Here is a 23,074-nt window from a genome sequence, read left to right as displayed (position 1 = left end):
TGTGTCACCAAGTGATATCAGCTGATCTCAAAGTAACCTTAATGCTAACTCTACCCGTTAGAAGCACAACGTGGACGACCCCTCCCCCCAGCTTTCCTACCCTCCCCCCACCAGCCACATCCTTGGCTCCAGTATTTCCTCTTTGCTTAGTTTGGTCACAGGCTCTGTTTGGAAACACATACAGCATATGGTTTCTCTGATCCAGGGGCGTTTTGCCTGTGTCTCCAAACAAACAGCATTAACTCCTCTGCACACCCCCTTCAATCAAACTATCATTACCTTTACTTAAAGGTAAAGTCTCCTATCTACTGTGGTATTATTTAGATTGGTAATTCAACATGTTTTTCCCTGAGTTAGAGTTTAATTAGAATTATTTTGGTTTTGTTAGTGCTTTGGTTACAAGCCTGCACAAGTTTGAGGGTCTGCCTATGGCCTTGCCCCCCCCCCCACCCCCAATACTTATTTTTAGTGTGTAATTTTGCAGAACATAGTTTTTATTCCTTCAGGAATGCATGTATTTCATTTTAGTGAAGAAAACCAATACTGGTTAAACAAAGACACGACAGAGCTGAGGAGAAGAGTTAACCTATGTGGAGAAAGGACAATGGTTTGATAAGTCTCAGGTTCTCATTTTAAGAAAAATCTTGTAGTATCAGAGCTGTAGAGAATCTTGGAGATCAGATATTCCTACCCATTCCTTATACAGATGAGAGGACATTACCCAGAAGGTGTAAGTAAATTGCCTGAGATCTTATACCTGGTACTGACAAACTGAAATCAGTTTCCATATGTTGGGACACCTGTCTCAGCACTTCTCACCCTCATGGAGACTGAGTCTCATCTTGGTGCTGTTCACGTCTCTCCATGAGCCTTATATCATGTTAATGCTTACATTTCCTCACAGGTAAAGCAAGGATTTCTTTCCTTGTCCTTAGCTTGTGTTACAGGTAAATAACAGGGCCTCTCAGTTTGTCGAGGTACTCTCAGTTTGTCCCTATTTCCTTGGTTCCTAATAGTCCCTGTTTTTCTCGTAAGTGACCTAGTTTGGAAGATCAGTTATATGACTACCCTAGTTATGAGGTGCTCTCGGGAGTTCAGTATTCGTTTTGCCTCCCTCCTATCTTTGCAGGTTAAATTGTACCTGTTCTTCAAGACCCTGTTTTGATCCAGGTTGTTGTACAAAGTCTTTCCAAAATTGTATAGCAAGAAGTTAACCTCCATCTCTGAATTTCCTAGTATTTTTATTTGTAAGTTTCTAGTGTTGTATCATTTTGGAAACTTGTGTTCCATAGTTTATGTCAGTGTTTCTCAAAAAGGCCACCGCTGGCATTTTGGGCAGGACTACTCATTGGTGTGCAGAATCATCTCTAATATTGGGCACTCAGCAATCCTAACAGCCAATAAATAGGCCTCTGCAGTAACGTGGCGATTCACTCCGTCTCCATCCATTTCTAACCCACTCTGAACTCCTGTAGGGGTGGAACTCCCATCTCCCACATCTCCCAACCCCAAGAGTGAACCACAGCACTCAAAGAGGCAAGATTCAAGTTTGATTTATTTTTGTATCCTTTCTCTGTTGCTTAAGACACACACACACACACACACACTGTCTGTGATGGGAACTTAATGACTCTTAGTAAAATGAATGATCTAAAAGGGTTTTTGTAGGCATCAGGTATAATTTTATATTACTGTCTCAAACTAAAGGAAATTGAGGGAATATGGAAATGCTGAGGTTGAGCTAGCTGAGAAGCTGCCTAAAACTCTTTTGCGAAACTTACCTCTCTACTCTTACATGTTCATTAGAGTACATGCAAATAGCTAAGCTAGGTGGGGGCCCTGGAAGATGATGGGACAGTACGCAGCACCTATATCCCATTCATTGGAGGTGATGGATGAGGGATAGTCAGAAACTCCCCTGCTGAGCAGAATGGTCAGCATTATTATTTTTACTACTGTTCTTCCTTACTTCTTTTTATAGCAACTATAGTAGCTAACAGACCTTTAATGCTTTTGTGTGTGTCTGAGACATTTCTAGGTTTTCGAAATAAATTATGTGATTGAATTCTTACAAGAGTACTATAAATTAGATATTATAGATAAAATTAGTCTTCCTTTTAACATATGGGGAAACTGAGGCACAGAGAAGGTGAATAACCAGCCCAAATTCAGGGAATAAGTGGAGTCAGGATTCGAATCCTGTCGTTCTAACTTCAGAGCCAGACCCTTAGTCACCACGAAAGTACTGTTCCTGTGACATCCAGAAACTTACAACCAAGCTGCAGTCTTTCCGACTCCGGGAACCTCTCATGGTCCTCTCGCATGTACACTGCAGCATAAGCATGTGCCAGAGCCACAACCATGTTTTTCTGTTACTCTTCATGGATTTTGGTGGCATACATTTATTTTTGTGCAAGAGAGGAGGATGTAGTGCATGGATACACCTGTACAGGGATATAATCTGTGCACTTGCAGAGGCAGCGAGGTGATGTGGGGAAGAACGTGGGCCCCAGCGCCAGACTGCTTGGGGTCAGATTCTGGCTCTAGCACTTCTTAGTTGTGTGACTGTATGTGAAACTGCCTCAGTTGCCAGCCTCTAAACTAGGGATAAAATTAGTATTCACCTCAGAGGATTGCTTTGAGGGTTTAATGAAATAATCTATTTAAACACTTAGAACTCAGTCTAGCACACAGCGGTTCTATTTTGGTTATGATGGTAGGTAACTGCTTCTAAGAGCAGAAAATGCAGTTGTCTTTTGCTTTTATTCTAGGTCAAGAAATCGAAACATATTGCAAAATTGTCTTCTATAAAGACCCTTTTAAAATGAGCTGGAAACAGCAAGCCCAGGCTCAAGCCGTGGATTGGGAACCCAACGAGCAGGCTTCTGGGCTCAGATCCCCATTACTAGTTTGTGGTGCTGGACAAACGGTTTATTTCTCTCTCCCTGATGCTTTGTTTGCATGTTGAAATGAAGACACAACACTGGCCAAAAGTCTAAAGAAAATCCATGTAAATGATAAGCATTTTATGATGAAGCAGAGAGAGTGGTGTTTTCTACAGGACTGGCCATGAGGTTTTTGTCCCCAGGTAATGCCACCTCTCTAATGACCATGCCAGTGCAGTTGTCTCCGCAAACAATCGCCAACAGTACTTTGAGAGACATCATTTTGAGAATTAAAAAAAATATATATCTCCATTAGAGAGGGAAGTGTAAAATTCTCTATTTTCCCCTCTTATGACATCCATCTATTAAAGATAAGAATTCCATTTTATTGGCTTCTTGTAAACAACATGGTGTGACCTTTATAGGATTAATATCTCATTCTTTTGCTAACTAATTTACTCTAATAACACAGGAAGATGCTTTATAGTGTGAAAAACACCTTGGGGTATTGGGATTGGGTAGAATAGCTAGAATAAAGCCATTATAGTTGGATATAGAGTAGGAGGAAATATCTTAAAAATTTGTAACCATGGAATATAGAAAATTTCTTTTTTTTAATGTTGGGCTTTTGTTTTTATTGGTTCTTTATTAAAAGAACTGCTCTATTTTTGCAGTCAACTTTCAGGAGCCGCTGATTTTATAGCCTTTTGTCATTTTAACTTCTATTATTCTTATATTTCTTCATTTTATACACAGACAAATCAGGTGGTCCTATCACAACCTCAATATTAATTTGTATCTTGCTGTCAGAAAGACTCCAAGGTCCCATCTCTGCCCTGTCTGCCTCATGAGATTGTGATCTCACTCAAAGTAGGTACTTTCTTCTCAATCTTCCTATTCCCAGGATTTTATCAAGTGGCTGACACACTCGATCAGTGTATGCTAAATAAATAGTGAATTTCCTCTGCACTTGAAAATTTTAGTATTTACATTTTATAAGACCAAAGTAGGATAAAATTCTATTGTAATGACTAGGTATTCAGGATAACAACTATTGTGATGGCCAGCCTCTTAACACTGACTTCAGGCACTCCTCAAGCAGTTCTAAGGATATTCAATCTCCTCTGTGGTTTCACAGCCCAGTGTCTTCATCATAAATAATGAGTGGTGAAATCTGGATTCCATCTACTTAGAATCTAGTCTTAAATCAGACCCAATATACTTAGCATTAGTTTCTCCAACCAAAGTCTCAATCACATGTTGAGTGGTCTTGGGCCTTTCTCATCTCCATATTCTGTGTTTTCAGTGATTTCCAGTGATTTAAAAAACTGTGACAGAATTGTGTAATTTTTGTTGTTTGTGACTCAACATTTATTTGATACAAAGAGGTTTGCTATGTTTGGATTCTTTTTTTTTTAAAGATAACACTTTATTTATTTATTTAATCTTTACCCGAGGACACTTTTTGATATTTTGTTCAGATAGAGTGGGAGGGAGAGAGGGGGGGGGGACACATCTAGTGGCTGCCACCCACACGACCCAACCAGGGCATGGGACAAACTGCAGCCGGGGTACGTGCCCTTAGCAGGAACCGAACCCGGGTCTTTCTAGACCGTAGCCCAACGCTCTAACCGCTGAGCCAAACCAGCCAGGGCTATGTTTGGATTCTTATTAACATTTCTAATAAAGTTCTTTTTCACTAGCTCTCTAAAAAAATAAAACTAAAAAACATCTTCATGTATATGCCTCCCTAATTTATATCTTCTGTTTAGACCTATCCGCTGAGCTCCCCCTTGCATATGAAACTGCATCATTGCTGTCTCTGTGTCTGTCTCACAGACACCTCACACTTCACATGTCCTCAGTCCCCAGAACTCTCCTTGGCTGGAATCTTCCCTATCACAGTAAATGACCCCACCTCTCACTATAGTAGCTCAGAAATCTTTCTGTCACTTGTCACATTCAGTCCTTCAGCAGCTCCTGTCAATCTTCTTTTAAAAATATGTTGAATGACCTTTTTATATTCATCTTCCCTGTTACTACCTGAGTTCAGGCCACCATTTTCTTTTACCTGCCGCCTCCCACCATCTCTCTCTGCACTGTTGTCTCTTTCCAAGTCATTCTCCACACTTAAAAAAGAGAAAGATTTAAAAATCATGCCCATGCTTAATAACCTTAAGTGGGTTTCTAGTGCACTTAGAGTAACAGTCAAAGTGTGTGCCACAGCAAACACCTGTGTAAACCCCAGCTTCTCTTTACAGTTCTTATTATAACTCTATTATTTTATTTATTTATTTTTGAATCTACCTTCCTCTCTACAATAGAAGATATTTGAGGTAAGAGACAATTTCAGTTTCATTTATTATTATATGCCCAGCACCTAATATTTTTTCTGACACATGATAAATACACAAAAAGAATTTGGTGAATAAATAAGAAAACTGTCTGTAATATTTTGCCCAAACCCTTTCTACCTGAATCAAATGCCTGTTTGCATCCCATTTCATTCTTTCCTCTTTGCAAATTATTATACTTTTTATTCCACCAAGAATGTTATATATAAACTCTTCAATAGTTCCTTCTCTTTGACTATTTCTATCTCTGCACCCTTACTTCCCTCGAGATATTCCTCTTGATCATCTTGAAGAAGACAGAAAATTGCTTATCAGAGAGCTACAGAAAGAACAAAAATAGTCTAGAATTCTGAGACGCAAAATAAGAGAGTTTCAGAAAGAAAATTGGCCTTGGCTGGTGTGTCTAAGTGGTTAGAGTGTCAGCCTACACATAGAAGGGTCATAGATTCGATACCTGGTCAAGGGCCTGTACCTTGGTTGTGGATTTATCCCCAGCCTCAGCTGGGGCTCCTGCGAGAGGCAACTGGTTGATGTGTCTCTCTCACATTGATGTTTCTCTTTCTGTTTCCCCACCTCCCTCCCTCACTTCCTACTATCTCTAAAAATCCCTGGAAGCCTGGGCTGCATTGGCTTAGCGGTTAGAGCTTTGGATTGTGGACCAAGGAATCACGGGTTTGATTCTGGTCAAGGGCACACACCTGGGTTGCAGTTTGGTCCCTGGCCCTGGTCGGGGTCCTGTGTGAGGCACCCAGTCGATGTCTCTCTTTCATGTCGATGTTTCTCTCTCTCTTTCTTCCTTACTCCCATTCTATCTGAAGATAAATGGAAAGAATATTTTTTGGGTGAGGATTAAAAATAATAATAATAAACGGAAAAAATATCCTCAGGTGAGGATTAACGTGCACACACACACCCCCCAAAAAAGAAAATTGTTGTTGACATTTGAATACAAGTTATTATGATGAAGATTGAATTGGACTTAATTAGGAAATCATTGATGACATGAAGACAATTTTAACTAACAAAAGTATAATTAGCTTGCAGGGGTGTGAAGAAAGAAACACGTACTGAAGAATGAGAGGAAATGGGTACAGTGGCACATCAAAACGTTGGTGAGAAAAGGAAACAAGGAATGAGATGCTGGTCAAAGGAAGCATCATAAGACAGAGGATGCCTGAGTATGTTGAGAAAAGAAAGAAAAAACAGTGTAGAGAAAAAAAGATTGAAGATGTTGGAGAGAGAATAATGGATAGAAGGAGCCAGGCCCTGAGGTGGTAGTTGAAGGTGAGTTTAAGAACCTGTATGGAAGGTTCTTAACCTATATGAAAGAGATCTTCAATAGTGATAGTCATCATAGATCTGGGAAGAAGAAATGCAGGTAGATACATGACATGTGTGCTATGTTCATTTCCGGTCTACAAGATAAATACTATATTTATTAGCATAGTAAATCAAAGCCTGGATTTTTAGCTTATGGCTCATGGCTTGTTCTTGTTAACAATAACAGGTCTAATTATTTATAGTATAATATTTCCAATATTTGCTTCAGGAAAATTCATTGTTCTTCAATAAGTCTCCCAACTTTTCATGCTGTGGCTACTCATATATTACCCCAACTTAGAACTTCTAATCTCCTTACCTCCTTTCTCTCCTCTCGATTTGAAACCATTTTCATAAAGCCTTCCCTGAACATTTTAATCCAGAACAGTGCCTTCTGAAGTTATATGATAGAGGTTATCTGGACTGTTCACTTGGCACTTAAGATGTTCTATATTTTTGTGTGAACTATGTAATACCTCTTGTGGTATCAGTTTCCATTTTCTATGTTGTAACCTCACTTAAAGTTTTAATGGTTTCCATGTTTTTTGCACATATGAAGCTTGCTTACACGCACTCACTATATGTAGCAATCTCCAAGGCTGGAGGAACTGTTGACCTACACATCATAGAGGCTCATGACATATTAGTTTAAATTATGAGTGCTTATGGGTGTTTCTTAGATCATTATGTGTTTTACTCCATCCTGTATTTATATAATCATATTTACTCCTTGTAAAAGTCTTATAAGATATGTTATACTATTAAAGTTCTGCAGAAGATATGAGGTTTAGAAATAATAAAGTTTAAAAAATATCTAAAGTAAGTTATGCAGATAGTAATTGCTGAAGTCTTAGTCCAAATGAAGATCAAAATTACTAAGATGTCATTGGAAAAAATGAATGGAAAAGCATGCATTATTCTTAGACAAAACCCAATTACTCAGAGGAGCTACTTTATAATGCTATTTCTGGTCATTGGCTATTGTGACAAAACAACATTGGGGCTTCTTCATGTCCAACCAACATTTTCAAATGCTAATACATGTGCTAGTAAATGGAGACACGGTTTTGTCACGTAGCTCTGTCTGAGAATCTCCAACTCTGGAATGCAGGTTGTGGAAATCAGGAGACAAATTGGAACTTAACTATTTAAAATTATTTTATTAAAAAGTTTTTTTCTTTATTGATTTTAGAGAGAGGAAGGGAGAGGAAGAGAGCGATAGAAATGTTGATGAGAGAAAACATTGATTGGCTGCCCCTACATGACCCCCACCGGGAATTGGGCCCACAACCCGGGCATGTGCCATTACTAGGAATCAAACCAGTGATGTCTTTGTGCATGGGTCGATGATCAACCACTGAGCTACCCTGGCTGAGCGAACTTAACTATTTTAAAAAACAACTATTCTTGCCCTGGCCGGTTTGGCTCAGTAGTTAGAGCATCGGTCCATGGACCAGTGAGTCTTGGATTCTATTCTGGCCAAGAGCACGTACCTTGGTTGTGGTTCATCCCCGGCCCTGGTCAGGGTTGTGCGGGAGGCGACCAGTCGATATGTCTCTCTCACATCGATGTTTCTCTCTCTCTCCCTTTTTCCCTCTGTCTCCTTTTCCACACTATCTGAAGATAAACAGAAAAAATATCCTTGGGTGAGGATTCAAAAAAAACAAAAACAAAAACAAGCCATTCTTTCTGCCCATTATTCTGAGTGTGAGTAGGACTAAATAGTTCCAGGACTCTTAATACATGTGAGTTCAGATGGATCTCTGGAGACCCCTCAGTTCAGCTTGGACATTTTGGAACATATCCAAGTCAGTTGGAATACCTGTGAGGACCATATGCTTACGGGGGCCAATCAGAATAGCTTTTGTCTTCCTAGATAGCTGCAGGCTCTCTAGGATGAGGCTGAACATTTCTGGAAGAACTTATAGAACAAAATAGTCATGGACAGTACAAGAGGACCACAGATCCATTCAAGTGGCTACAGGATGCCCCTAAATGCCATTGAAAGGTGTCATTTAACTGCAGCCATTGTTGTTCCCCACTTGGGGGCACTAAAATGATGCCTCTGTTTTCTCTGTTTCTCATGGCAAGAATTGTTTTACAATGAGATGAAAAGAATTTCGTATGTAATTATTTTTGTATGAGGACAAGTTGGTAATGGTTTATATTTATCATTCACTCACACAGCCTGCTTTTAATGTTCACAATTTCTCTATTAATGAACTAGAAATCGGCTGCTTCCAAGAAGAGGTAATGTCCTTCTGATGGATAATGCATTGGACTAAGAGTCAGCAGACATAGAAGCCAGGAGAGAATCAGAGTTAGAAGTGACTACAGAGGTTATAATCTGACCTCCAGCTAATTTATGAATACCCTCTACAATGCCCCTGACTAGTGATCATCCACTTCTAGTTCAGGAGGACCATTGGGTAATTGTGTGATTAGGCATAGCACTTAGCAAGTACATTACAGAATCATAGGATGTTTGAGCAAAAAAGGACCTCAGAGATGGGCTAGTCAGCCCTATTGCTCTGAGATGAGAGCCAGGGAGGTCAAGTGACTTACCTCTGAAGTTTAGCATACTGCCAAAATGAAGTGTCCTGATGCCCATTCAGAAGGCTCACTCCACCATCACAATTCCTCCATTAGTTAAATGGAAATAATGGCAAGCCTTTCCTAGGTGTCAGCGCTTTGGGAAAAACAATTGCAAATTGAGGATACATTCATTTGAATGTTCTGATTATGGAATTAAGATAGAATCTAGAGGAGGAAAAGAGAGGTGATAATGGAAATCAAGCAAGGCATCCTGGATTCAAATGGTAATGTGTGCAAAAGCAGTGATTTTCAACTTCATGTGCTGTGAGAATTTTTTTTTAAACTTTTTTTTTCCTTTATTGATTTTAGAGAGAGAGAGAAAGGGAGAGGGAGAGAGAGATAGAAACATTGATGAGAGAGAACATCGATTGGCTGCCTCCTGCATGGCCCCCACAGGGGACTTGGCCCACAACCTGGGCATGTGCCCTGACTGGGAATCAAACTGGTGACTTCTTGGTGCACGGGTCGACACTCAACCACTGAGCCACACTGGCCGGACATGCTGCGAGAATTTTTAAAACATGCAATACCTGACTATTAGTCAGAGGCACTGGCCTCTTTTCCCTCAGACTGTCAAATAAAAAAATGACAACAGCCAACAAAACAATAGCTGTTGGTGTGAATGAGTCAACAATATACCTTTAATTTTTGTTGTTGTTAGATCGGCAAACAAAATACTGTATTTGTTGGTGTGCTGCAGAATTTTAGTAATTGGTTGATGTGTGCCACGAGATGAAGAAGGTGGAACATCACTGCACCCGAGTAATACCATTTTCTCGGGGATACGGGATACGTTCAAGAAGGTTGATTGCAGCAACCACCAGGTCTGAATGACAAATTCCCAACTGTCTTGAGTTTTCTTCAGGATTAGAGGAGTTCACTGGCTGATCTAAACCTCTTCATTCAGATTTCACTTTCCAATCCATTTTTCCAGGCCTTTCTCTAAGATATAAGTAACTTTTAAAATACACCTCCTCCTCAAACTTCCTTTCAGCCATAGCTCCTTATTGGAACAGCTTGAGGACTGATTTGAATCACATTTCTCTCTTGGGGGCTCAGATACCTCAGGGAGTTGCCTTAGAGAGATTTTAAAGATGTTTTAAAATGATGTACATATAAGTTCTTTAAATTACATATGGTTTAATCTAGAAAAGGACAATTGAAGCCTTCATTAAAACAGATTTATTCCAGTTTTATATGTGGAAATAAATTTTCCTGAGATAACTCGGTGTATGCCTATCCAGATTGTAGCATTTCCCTACTTTCTAAATTAAATGTTGCTGTGCGTGAGCCTTGGCTCCACAGCAGCATATATTAAAAGGCTTAGTCATCATTATTGTAAATATCCCAGGATTGAGTCAGGTTTCATTGACGTTTAGAAGTAACTTCCTCTTCCTCTTTTTCATTTTCACTTTTTATATTTCCTGCACTTCTTTTTTACATGTCCGTGCTATTTTCTCTTTCATCTATTTTAGCCTTTGTCGGGAATATAAGACTGTGTTCCTTGTTCAAAACTTAGTATTCTCTGTCTTGAGTGGAAGGGGCAGTTTTGAGCCTTTAGGTAGTGAGAGGACAGGAGCCTCTCTAATTATATCAGAAGCCATTTAGGTTTACTATGTCACTTAATGTTTTTAAAACCTTATAAGGTAATTTCTAAAGACCCATTTAAATATTAGGAGAAAAGCTTAAAGAGATTGAATATCTTATCTAAGGTCACAAAAACAGTAAATGGCAGAGTTGGAATTTCAACCTACTCCCAAGCGTATGCACTTTCCACCACCTCGTGCCTCCGAAGTACTTGATTTAAGTCATTTTTCTTATATATATGTGTATGTGTGTGTATATATATATACTGGGGGTTTGACCCACAACCGGAGTATGTGCCCTGACTGGGGATAGAACCAGCGACCTCTTGGTGCATGGCTAGATGCTCAACCACTGAAACACACCAACCAGACAAGTCATTTTTCTTTTAGGAAACAAATCAATGACAACAAAAAGCACACCTATTTTGTAATTTGCCATCAGCAAAGCAAAAGTTATATACATTTTACTTATCTGAGGCCACTTTACATTTCCTTTTTCATGAGGCAGCCCCAATTTTTAATTATACAAAGAGATTGTTATTGCTTCCTGGCATCTACGTTTGGTGTTATGAAAGCATGATCACAATAACAACAAAAAAGCATGTCATCTATGCTATGGTCATTTAGTGGAAGTGAGTGAAGACAAAATCAAGATTCAACCCATGAATGTGCTTAGCTTCATTCTGAGAATCAGTCTCGTAGCCCAGACTGTGTATCTAACCCAACTGTCTTGTTTTGTTCTTATTATGAGCACAGACTGGGGCCCAGGTGGATGTTCCAGATGTCCCAGTACACACCAATTTTTATTACTATCAGATTTTTAAAAAAATCTATGTCATATTGATAATGGCTCAACAGATTTCCTTTGAATTTGTGTTTTGGAATGTATACAATTCAACCTTCTATTATTCATTAAATTAGCAAATGCCCTTCAGATCGAGATGCAACTTGAATCCTGAAGTGAGGATTCTAATTCAGGCACATTACAAAGCTATTTTCTCACATGTGAAAACATAAAACATAGTGAAATAATGTCTGAAATGACTTAGCACTGTACATAGTACATAGTTAATTATAATTCATAGGAGCTGCTGTGATTTTATCTCCATGTCTCTTTCTAGACCATAAGCACACTGAAAACAAGGCACCTGTGTGAAGCACTGGTGCATCTTCAGGGACACTCAGCACAGAGCAGGCGGAGGCACTGGATGGCTCAGGGCTTTCCACTGTGCCACGTCCGTGAGAAGGATCAACCACACGGATTCTGCAGTCCAACTGCCTGCAAACTGCGGTGGATATCCATCAACATTGATTAGTTTATTGAGAAGTATATAATTATTTTCCTTCTATCCAGTGTCGGCAGCCCCTTTATATAAAGTACGTACTTTATTTTCTTTCTCTTTGTAGCAAATTGGAGAATGTCTAAACATTTTTATTGAGAGACACAAGGAACTTTCAATGGATGACTTCTAGTCTGCTTGGCTCTTAAAGAAGATAAAAGAGAAGGACTTTACTCTGATATATGACCCAACTTTGAGACAGAAAGGACACCGACTTGCTACTCCATTGGGATTTCAGCTAAAAAGGGGTTTGGCTAGAGGATAAAATACAATACAAAATAAAATGGATGAAGCATTTTAAGTTGGGGTTACTATTGCATTGTTTAATGCCATACTGAGGAAAGGACAGGGACCTTCATTGTAGAAGGTATTATTAATAAAGAATAGTTACCCTGATCAGCTGGAAGTTTCTAGAGGTTTATCTGGGTGACCTGATTTTGAGTCTTCTCCTCTGCCAAAAGTCCTGTGGGTTATCAGCCACTGCATAGCTGAAGGAACAAAGATGGCAGCCACCCCACCACAAGGCCCCCCACACCTAGCATGTAGGCAGGCTGTCCTTCACTGTGGAGGAACAGGCTGAGCTTGTCACAGTGCAGACATCATAGACTACAGTATTGGCCTGTTTCGTATTTTCCCATCAATCATTTGGGAACTATCAGGCTGTTTCATATCCCTTTGTAAGAAACAGCAGACATTTTCTCTGCCTTGCATGTAACTATATTGGTGGGAGGGCATTTTCTAAAGAAATCATATTGAATTCTTTTTCTTTCTTTTAAAGAGATTTCATTGAAGTCAAAAGAGGAATAATTGGTAGGCTTTTCTCTTTGCTGTCTTAAGGGGGAAAATGCCTATCCTATTTAAAGATCTATAAACAGCTCAGCTAATAGGATAGGGGTGGGCAAAAAAATAATAAAAGCACTCACTTCTGAACTTTAGCAGAAGCGTATATGTTGGAATAAAGAAAATGATTCAGAGGAGCTCTTTGATAGTTTTTTCTAGTACAACAAAGTACAGCCCTGCTTGTCAGCCCATCTGTATTTTCTCTTCATCTATACACTGGGTAGGCCAGAGCTGCAAAGGAACATTTTAATATTGACAATGTTGCTGGAAAACCATGTGCTTTAGAATGAATTAACTTTTGCTGCACTGCTGAACATATAAAGAAAAATTGGCTAAGCGGGATAAAAAAATGAGACTTTAACCCATATTTTGCCATTGGAGCTCAGTGTAGCAATCGACATGAAGAGGATCTCTCAAAAGTGTTAGTGTGTTCTTTACCAGTAAAGAAGCCCATCTTGGCATGTCTTTGGGCTATTATACATCTCTGATGCTTCAAGAAGTATCTGCCAGATCTTGGTCTGATACAAATTGAAATTGCAGATAAAACTTGCCAAATAAGCAAGTTATGGGGGCACCATAGAAGTTAACTATTGATAATAGTGTAGGAACTAAATCTGAAGTAACTTCATATCCTTATTTACTATATAGTGTTCATGTACAGCAAGTGCAAAAGTACATGTTTCCACCAGATTCTCAGGGCACACACTGAGGATAGACTGCATTCTTATAGTAATTTTCTACACCATACCTCTCAGGATATCTGGTAAGTAGAACATGCTGGAAATGAACATGCCCTATTCATTCTGCTTTACCCTTTTTCCCATTATAGCTTCATAACATTGTTCCCTAACTACTATCTCCTTTCAATTCCCACATGAAATTCTAGTTCTCTCAACAAAGTTATGTAATGTTTGATCTACAGAGTATACATATTTATGTACACATCTTATACTATAGTAATGAATAATAAATGGCATAATAAGCAATATATATTAAAAGTAATAAATTTGCATTACTGTGCAAGTCATTTTTTAACCTTTTTTTAAAATTGATTTTAGAGAGAGAGGGAGAGAGAGAGAGAAACATTGATGTGAGAGAGAAACATCGATTAGTTGCCTCCCGAACACACCCCTACCAGAGATGGAACCTACAGCCTGGGCATGTGCCCCTGGAAATTTAACCCACCATCTTTAAGTGCATGACACGATGCTCCAACTAATCAAACTACACCAGCCAGGTCTGTGCAAGCATTGTGTGTGGCTTATCTCATGGGTTGTGCAAATTCATCACCAAGCTTTTAGTTCTAGAAGTGGGACTAAGAGAGGTTCCTTTCTGCCAAAACAAGTGGGCCTGTATATCAAGATCACAATCATGCTTGGTATGAGTAGAGTAAAATCCATGTCTAATGTCAACTCCTGCCTTCCTAAGACCAGAGTGAAGAAGCAAGAAAGAAGGGGTGAGTCACCAGCATAAGGAGTGTGTAGAAGTGCGTGTCCCTTGACAAAAATAATCCTTCCTTCCCTCTGGGAGGAGGGGAGATAGTACTTTTGTCCCTGGATCTACAGGTGCAAGAGCAGCAGCAAAGATGAGTGCCTTGAGCTGCCTTGAAGAGGTGGCTGAAGTATCTTTCCTATTGGGTCCAACTGGTTTAGAGCACATCAATAAAGGGCAGTCAGGTATTCGGGCCCAGGATGCCCTGCTTCCAGTGAATCACCAACCTTTTTGAAATATGCAGCATAAGTAATATTACTGACTGTTCCTTCATGGCTTCCAAATTGTATTGCATAAGGGAAAAAGACAGGTTTTATTGTTTATTGGGGAAAAACATCAAAGCTAGTTGATTTTCTTCCACCTCTCTGAGCTTTCCAAGATAATGGAAAATGACTTCATTCGATCCCTCTTTGTTAGTTCTTCAAGACCTGAATAAAATGTCCATTGACAATTTATATTTTAATGGACTATTAGGTAGAATTCAAAGAGGACTTTGTGATCATCTAGTCGAAAGTCCCCACTTTACAGATGATGAAGCTGAGACTAGGTGTAGGTGACTAGACCAGGTAAGTGAGTAGAGAATCTTACTAAACTTCATTATCTGATGTCATGTATTTGCATGTGCTTCTAACCCTGTCATCTACTTGACTGCAACAGAGCATAAAACCTTTATTTCCATATCTTCTTAAAGCATTTGGAGATTGGTTCTTTCCAGTATTTCCACAAAGTTTTTTCAATATAGATTTCCCTGCCAGAAAGCAGAGCCTAAATTCTTCAACAGTTCAGCTTGGGATCCTTTCAGACAATTTAAATTCATTTTTATTCTTTAGAACACTAATTTCTTAATTTTTCCCCATTTAAGCAATAAATGTTCATTTCACTTGCCATTAGAAAAACTAAAGAGAATTATTTGTCTAATGTTACTGAGTAAGGACTGTTTTGTTTTGGTTTTTAGCTTTGGTACATTGTACTTTGGAGAATCCTTCAATTGTAGTTCCAAATGCTTCATGTAGAGAATGCATCTACTAATCTCTCTAGTTGATCTATTTTGTTCACTTCAGTAATTAAATCAGCTGGGGATTGAGTAGAGAGTGTAAACTCAGTAACCAAAAGACTCATATTACTATAAAAGAAACTTCATGCTCAAGTAATAAATATGAGAAAATGAAATGCAGACTATATCTTAACAATATTATTTTTTCTTTCAGCAGTTAGTATCGTTTCTAGGATCTCCATCATTAACCTTCATATTTATTTATTGACTATAAGTTGGAGGGTAATTTTGATTATTATAATGGTTAATGAAACCTTGTAATCTTGGGACTATAGGAGTCTAAACATTTTTTTCTAATAAACACTGCCTTATGTTTGTTTTTTTGTTATACAAAATAAGCGTAACTCATATTTGTGTTTAATTAAATCTTATTTAAATTGAGTTCAATTCTTAATTGATAATTCTACTATTCTCATAATATTGATTGTATAAGTTTTCAACATTAAAAAAATGACCACTGGAGAAAGGCATACAATTTCAGGTGACACTGGAATGATTTGCTGTCTTAGCAAATCACCTCACTGGGTTTGGTCCTATTTTGAAGATTGCATTTCTAGCTCTAACTTTCTATATACTTTAATTTTACAAATTGTCTACATGTCTAGCTTGTCATCTGTTACTACTTCAGAATAAATATTGTATATTCAAATCTACTTTTTTTTAACTTTCTAAGTTACTTTTTTTTCCTGAGTTTCCTATTTCTCCTAATGATAACATCTTTCTCTCAGATACAGAATGGAAATAAAGTCATTACAACACCCAGTATAGTAAAGTGTCTAAGCCTGCAGACTCCAGGCAGGATCCTTGGTTTTGATTTTTGATTCTGCCAGTTACTAAGATGAAGAATGCTACTAATATAACAACATGCTATGTCTATATATTGTACTAACGTTATTTATGGGGATTTATTTTCCATTCTAAATTGTGAATACCATAAGGACAATGAATATGTCTTATTAATATTTATACACCATGCAGTATACAGATGGCGCATGTACACATGATAAAAGCTCAGCAAATATGAATGAATAGCTGAATGAAAATGTAGACAAATAGCTGAATCTAAAATTTGAAATGAAAACCAAAATTTCCATTTACTTCACTGTCAATTGGATCATCGCTTTAAGTTACCAGGAATGCTACATTCAATGAAATCTTAGCCTAAGAAGTCATTCTGAAATAGTGCTCATATCTAGACAAGGTATGTTTAAATGATCTCATTGTTAAGCTTAACTTTGGAAACTGGCAGGCGTGATTGCCAAAGGTAATAAAATTATAACAGGAAGTTGATTTCACAAAGAAATAGTTACTTTTATTGACATAAATGATTAGCATTGAAAAAAAAATTCAATATCAAGCATATATTTTTTTTTCTTCTTCTTTTTTTTTTTTTAGAATATATATTTTATCAGCCATCCTGAGCCAACATTTCCAAGTACGATTTGCAGGTAGCCTGATGGGGTTCACTCAGTGGCTATACCGTGTTTTACTTTCTTCATCTGTCTCTTCAGCAACCTAGTCTGATGCATCAATACTGGCTTTTGAGGGGGAGGCTTCAGCCTGCTCTATTTTGTTGAAAAGCTCATGCTCATTAGCTGAATCCATGTTGGGTGGCTTCTGCTCCATGTTTTTCTTGTGTAAAATAGCACTGAGAGGTCCATACATATCCCTTACCCAGAGCAGTCACTTCCTCTAGAAACTGCCCTCCTTCACCCCATGCTCTAGTGAATATCTCTTATACCAGAGAATTGGAGAAAGACCATTGATCTTCCTTCTTTACCTTCTTTTGATGGTGTTCTTTGACAGTAAATTGCAATAAAAATTGTTGCTGCTATAATCACAGGTACTAAGCACTGCCATGATGAGTTTGTTGCTATACTCATATCCTGGCACTTCTTTTGTGAGCTCATTTGACTCCTCCTCTTCCTGTTCTTCCTTGGTGTCTGTCCTCTCATTAATATTTCCCCATTGATCTGTATCTCACTCTGCCTTGTAAACCTTTACTCTGACTGTGCACTGAAAAGCTTTATTAGGAGACCACAATGGGTGTCTGTCAGACATTCAGCATCACAATGCAGTTTGACTGTCTTGCCCACAGTCGTCGTCGTCGTCTTCTTCTTCTTCTTCTTCTTCTTCTTCTTCTTCTTCTTCTTCTTCTTCTTCTTCTTCTTCTTCTCCTTCTTCTTCTTTACTTTGGAAGTTTCATTTCTGTTGTTGCCTCCTTACAGCACACAGAACAATTTCCAGAAACACTGGGAAATGATGATTGGAACCGTGTAATCAACAGAAACTTGAAGAAGCCCAATAAAAGACACATGGGTAACACACAAGAACTGAAAATGCGGAAAGAACACCTTCTTTGGGGGAAATCTGTCACCGTAAAGTCTGTAATGAGATTGAAGAGTGATCGAGATAGGCTTAAATAACGTCCTTTGTCGCTCTGGCTAGTTTCACTTAGTGGCTAGAGCGTCGGCCTGCAGACCAGAGAGGTCCCGGGTTCGGTTCCCACTAAGGGCACGTACTTCGGTTGTAGTTTGTCCCCGGCCCCAGTTGAGGTCGTGTGGATGGCAGCCAGTTGATGTGTCTCTCTTACGTCGATGTTTCTCTGTCTCTCCCTCCCACTCTATCTGAAAAATGTCCTTGTGTGTGGATAAATAAAAATAAAAATGATGTCCTTTGTCCATGCAACGTAAAACTTAAAAACATTAAAAAAATCTCAAAGTTTTGAATGATTTTATATTTGTAAATAACTAGTGAAAGGCTTACAATATGGTTTTCTTCAAAATATATTGATACTGGTTGTCCAGCTATTTAGAAACACCTGTCACAAGCCTGCAATTTCACCCATCCCACCATTCAACAGAACAGAGTCAGACCTATGGTTACAACATGACTTCGCTGAAATACCACCAACTCAGGTATGTCTGTGGAATACAACAGCATTATCTAATTCTTTTAGGTTTTTATTGTTTTGTTTTTTGACTCTTAATCAATTTATTAATTTATTTTTGTTACAGATGTTTCTCTTTTTTTCCCCAATGACACTTTCCTCCCCAACCCCCCACCCCGTACCCAGCTCTGTCGTCCATGTCCAATGGTTATGCATGCATGCATATGAGTTCTGTGGTTTATCTCTTCCCTACCCACCACACCCTCTTCTGAGGGTTGTCAGTCTGTACCCTACTTCCACAGCTCTGGGTCTACCAAATTTCTCAGACTGTTATGTTCATTGTATTCCACAAATAAGTGAGATTATGTGATTAGTTTTAAATTTTCAGAGACAACGGCCCAAATGGCTAGGTAAGATCAGCTTTTCCAATTCAAGGGCCATCATGAGGATGCTCTCAACTGTTATAAGTGACACTTGTGTTGTTCCCATGTCTAAATATTTTAATGCTGGCAAATTAAGAAGATACGGATCTTCAGCAGTTGTCAGAGAATAACAATTGAGAATTAACTTGTGTAAAAACTTTATTCCATGCCAGGCTTGAAATGTTCCAAACCTCAGTTCTGTCATTAAATTGCAACCAAGATTTAAATACTGGAGGGATAGCAGGCCTTCAGTGAATCCTTATGTGATTCTCTCAAATTATTTTCACTGAGAATTAGTTTCTTAGACAAATGGTATGACTTTTATTTATCTTTATCAATGGAAGAAAAAGAGTTGCTTAGAAATTAAAGATGGTGAAGGTACCAAAGTAAGTGTTGACTTTGTTTGGCATAGGTACTCTGTGGAGTCTCTGCTTTATGCCAAGACCAAAACCTGACATTGTCCTATTATTGCAAGTACAGAGCTCACATATATTCATGGTAGCATTTTGTTTAGATGTGGGAGGAACTGCTTCAGATGACTCTGATTCCTGAGTTATGGTACCTTCCAGGTACAAAGATGAACTGTGACTTCAGTCAAGGTTGGCTGCTGAGCTTGAACAGGCTCTGGAAATGGAAGTGTGCCCTAAACGTGCTTTGAAGGAGCTGTAGTAGGCTACAAGGTTGTAGTATCAGCCTACGAATTAGGTTCCGGAATGATGGTGAACTCCAGGTCCAAGTTTGATATGTGAGTTCAGTCACGGTTAGCTGCTGAGCCTGAATTGGCTCTGGAAGTGGAAATGTGACCGCGGGGTGCTTTGGAGGAGCTGCAGTCAACTTCAAAGCTGTAGCAACAGCCTCTGAAGTAGGTTTGAGAATCATGGTTAGCTCCAGGTTCAAAGGTTGAATTATGACCTCAGAAAAGCATACCCGCTGAGCATCAACAGGCCCTGGAAGTGGAAGTGTCACCTCAGAGTGCTTTGAAGGAGCTGCAGTCTGCTGCAGGGCTGTAGCATCGGCCTCCCAAGGAGGCTGAGCAGGGATCTCCTACCTTTTTTGGAGGCTTGACCTCTTCAATGGAGTTTGGAGGTCAGCAGGAGCTCCGGAAATTCAGAAGTGCCAGTCCAGTTCTGGCAAACTGAGCCCCTCCTCAAATCTGAATCATGAGAACCATCCTTTCTCCCCTTGGCCATACTGCTTCCAAGACAGGACGCTGACCTGCAGCGCTGCGGTAGGTGCTATGGCTCCTGGAGCGGCTTTCCCTGCGATAACTGGCCTGGGTGTCCTCTTCCACCGCATCGTCCTCATCGTCCTCAGAATCCTGGGTCCCCTTGGAGTCGCTTCCTCTGGTGGTCATGGTGCACCACTTTGTGGACGGTCTGGAGGGACGGGCCTTGGAGCCAGATGGCCTCTCCCCTCACCCCTTACGGCCCTGGGCACCGGTGGTGGGGGAGCTGGTGGCCGTGGCTAATGGCTGCGGCTGGCCCCGGCTGCGCCTTGGACGCCACCTCAGCCTGGGCAGCAGCCTACCAGCCTGGGCTGCTGCATAGGTGTTGGGAGGGCAGCCCCCAGTGGGTGGGGACATGGGGGCGGCGGCGGCAGGTCCCGGACAACGAGCTCTGCAGCAGGAGCCGAGGGCTGCTTGGGCGGCCCCCTCCGCAAGCATATCATTTTATACGACAATTTTATCAATGATAAAATTTATTTACTTTGAATCTACAAAGGTATCTGAATACCTTAGAGTGTGAAGTGCTAGGAATGAAAATTAAGTGAATAACGGCTTATTATTCACATATATGAGAATTTTCAATGTCACTCCCTGAATGCATTGATATGAGAAGAGATATAGAAGTCGATCACAAAAAGGATATGTCACCCTAAGAAACAATCCTACCCCTAGACTAACGAGCCATTATTTGTGACAACATGGATGCACCTTGAGCATGCTGAGCGAAATGTCAGACAGAAAAAGTAAAAAACAGTGTGATTTCACTTGTGAGATACAAAACTGAAAGCAATAAATGAACAAACAAGAAACAAACACAAAAACTCATAAACACAGACAACAGCATGGTGGTTATCAGGGAAGGGCGAGGAAGGGGTAATAACCGATAAAGGGGGTCAAATATATAACGATGGAAGAGGACTTGACTTTGAGTGGTGGGCACACAATGCGATATATAGCTAGTGTATCATAGAAATGTACACTTGAAACCTATACAATCTTATTAGCCAATGTCATCCCAATAAATTTAATTAAAAAAATCAATTGTATTTTTATACACCAGCAATAAATATTAAAAATGTTTAAAAGGATATGTCACGCTTTTCTTCATTTTTGAAAAATATCTAAATATTCAAACTTGGTTGAGTTCTGAGTAGGTAAAAACTTTCATCTTCCTTTTGAATCTTACTGTCATTTTCATTAACTATTTAATTAAAATATCTTTGTTGATTGCCTACTATGTACAAAGGAGTGTACTAGAAGCTGTTCCAATAAAGAATGCATATATAATTGTAGAGACTGTGTATTTTTTGTACATACATATATACACATACAAATGTGAAATATTTATATACATACACATATAATATATACATATATACATAAAAAGTATATACATAGATACATATTTACATAAAATGTAATATATATATAAAATAGGAGAGATTGAGAGGTTAAAATTCTTATTAAAATAATAAAATCATACTACACATGCTATTGTGAGTAGACAGTGATAATTCTGATATTGGTACTGGAAATGGTAGTAGAATCCAATAATAAGTGGAAATGCATTCAACCAATCAACATTAATTCATTTGTATGATCCAGGCATTGTGAGGTAAGAAAGAATGAAAAATTTTCCCTCAAGAAGCTTATAATTATGAAGTACAGCATAGGAAATATATTCAATAATATTGTAATAACTATGTGTGGTGCCAGGTGGGTACTGGAAATTTGTGGGGGGACACTTTGTAAAGTATGTGATTGTCTAACCACTCTGCTGAACACCTAAAATTAATACAACATAATGTTAAATGTAAACTGTACTTGAAAACTAAAATTAAAAAGAAGCTTATAGGCCCGGGCCAGTTTGGCTCAGCGGTTAGAGCGTCGGCCTGCGGTCCAGAGAGACCCGGGTTCGGTTCCCGCTAAGGGCACATGCCTCGGTTGCACATGCCTGGCCTTGGTTGGGTTGTGTGGGTGGCAGCCACTCAATGTGTCCCTTTCATACTGATGTTTCTCTCTCTCCCTCCCTCCCTCCCACTCTATCTGAACAAAAAATGGAAAAGAATGTTCCCAGGTGAAGATAAAAAAAAAGAAGAAGAAGCTTATAGTATAGCAGGAGAGTTCATACATGTATGTAGGAAACTACCATTTATTAATGTCACATGAGAGGTATAAATTGCATGTTAAGCTAGTTGGAAGAAACGCTATTAGGGGTGGATCTCTGGTAGACACGGACATGGTGAGTCATGAAAAAGTAAAGGCTTAGAGAGGTCACATTTGTCAGGGGTGCAGAGAATGGCCACAGAGAGTACACCTGCATTTCATACCTTGGGACGCTCTGGATCCAAACATGTGTCAGTGAAAGAAATGTCTAAATTCTTACTTGATACAGATGAAAATGGCAACATCTATTCATAGGTGCACTTGGTAAGATTTTAGGGCTAATCTGAGGGCTTCTGGCCTTTTGCATGTGCTGTGGCTCCTGCCCCTTGCCCAGCAGCTGTGCAGCTTCTCCCCGAGGCAGCGGGAAGGCAGTCAGTCCTCTAGCTGTGGCTGCTGTTGGCAGCTCCAGTGGTTTCAGGGAATTACATCTCTTACTCAACTAACTAATCAGCAGTTGAGAACAATAAGCCATAGAATTATAAAATACTGATTTAAAATACATTGCCTTTGATTTTCCAAAGTCGAGACCAATTTGTCCTCATGGCTGTATTTTATTATTATTCTTTTTTAGATCACCGCCTTATAATTTGCTCTGTACTTTGTGAATAGAATTTGCAGTTCACAGTATAGGTTAGACTTAGAATGAAGAAAAAATATAATATAACAAGAGTAGATACCCTCATGTTGAAATTCCAATTTCTTCCATCTTTCTATTAATTTTGTGCTGTGCTGTGATGATTTGTGTTTACTGTAGCCCTTAGTTTAGCATTTATAATAAAAATTCTCACTATTACTTTATTGTCTTATTACTTAATTTAAAATAAAGGCAAGTATTACATAATCACTTATATGTGGAATCTAATGAACAAAATAAACTGACAAACAAAATAGATACAAAGACATGGA

General features: G+C 39.1%; 1 pseudogene; it reads right to left on the bottom strand.

Annotated features, from left to right (window-relative positions):
- Positions 1–17,465: 17,465 nt before the first annotated feature.
- On the bottom strand, positions 17,466–20,131 carry LOC118631866 (annotated as a pseudogene).
- Between the last annotated feature and the right edge of the window lie 2,943 nt (positions 20,132–23,074).

This window comes from Molossus molossus, unplaced genomic scaffold (genome assembly GCF_014108415.1).
Source record: "Molossus molossus isolate mMolMol1 unplaced genomic scaffold, mMolMol1.p scaffold_m16_p_16, whole genome shotgun sequence".
NCBI classification, from domain to species: Eukaryota; Metazoa; Chordata; class Mammalia; order Chiroptera; family Molossidae; genus Molossus; species Molossus molossus.
Note: the sequence above shows the minus strand (reverse complement) of the source record. Positions and strands in the feature narration are given on the sequence as shown.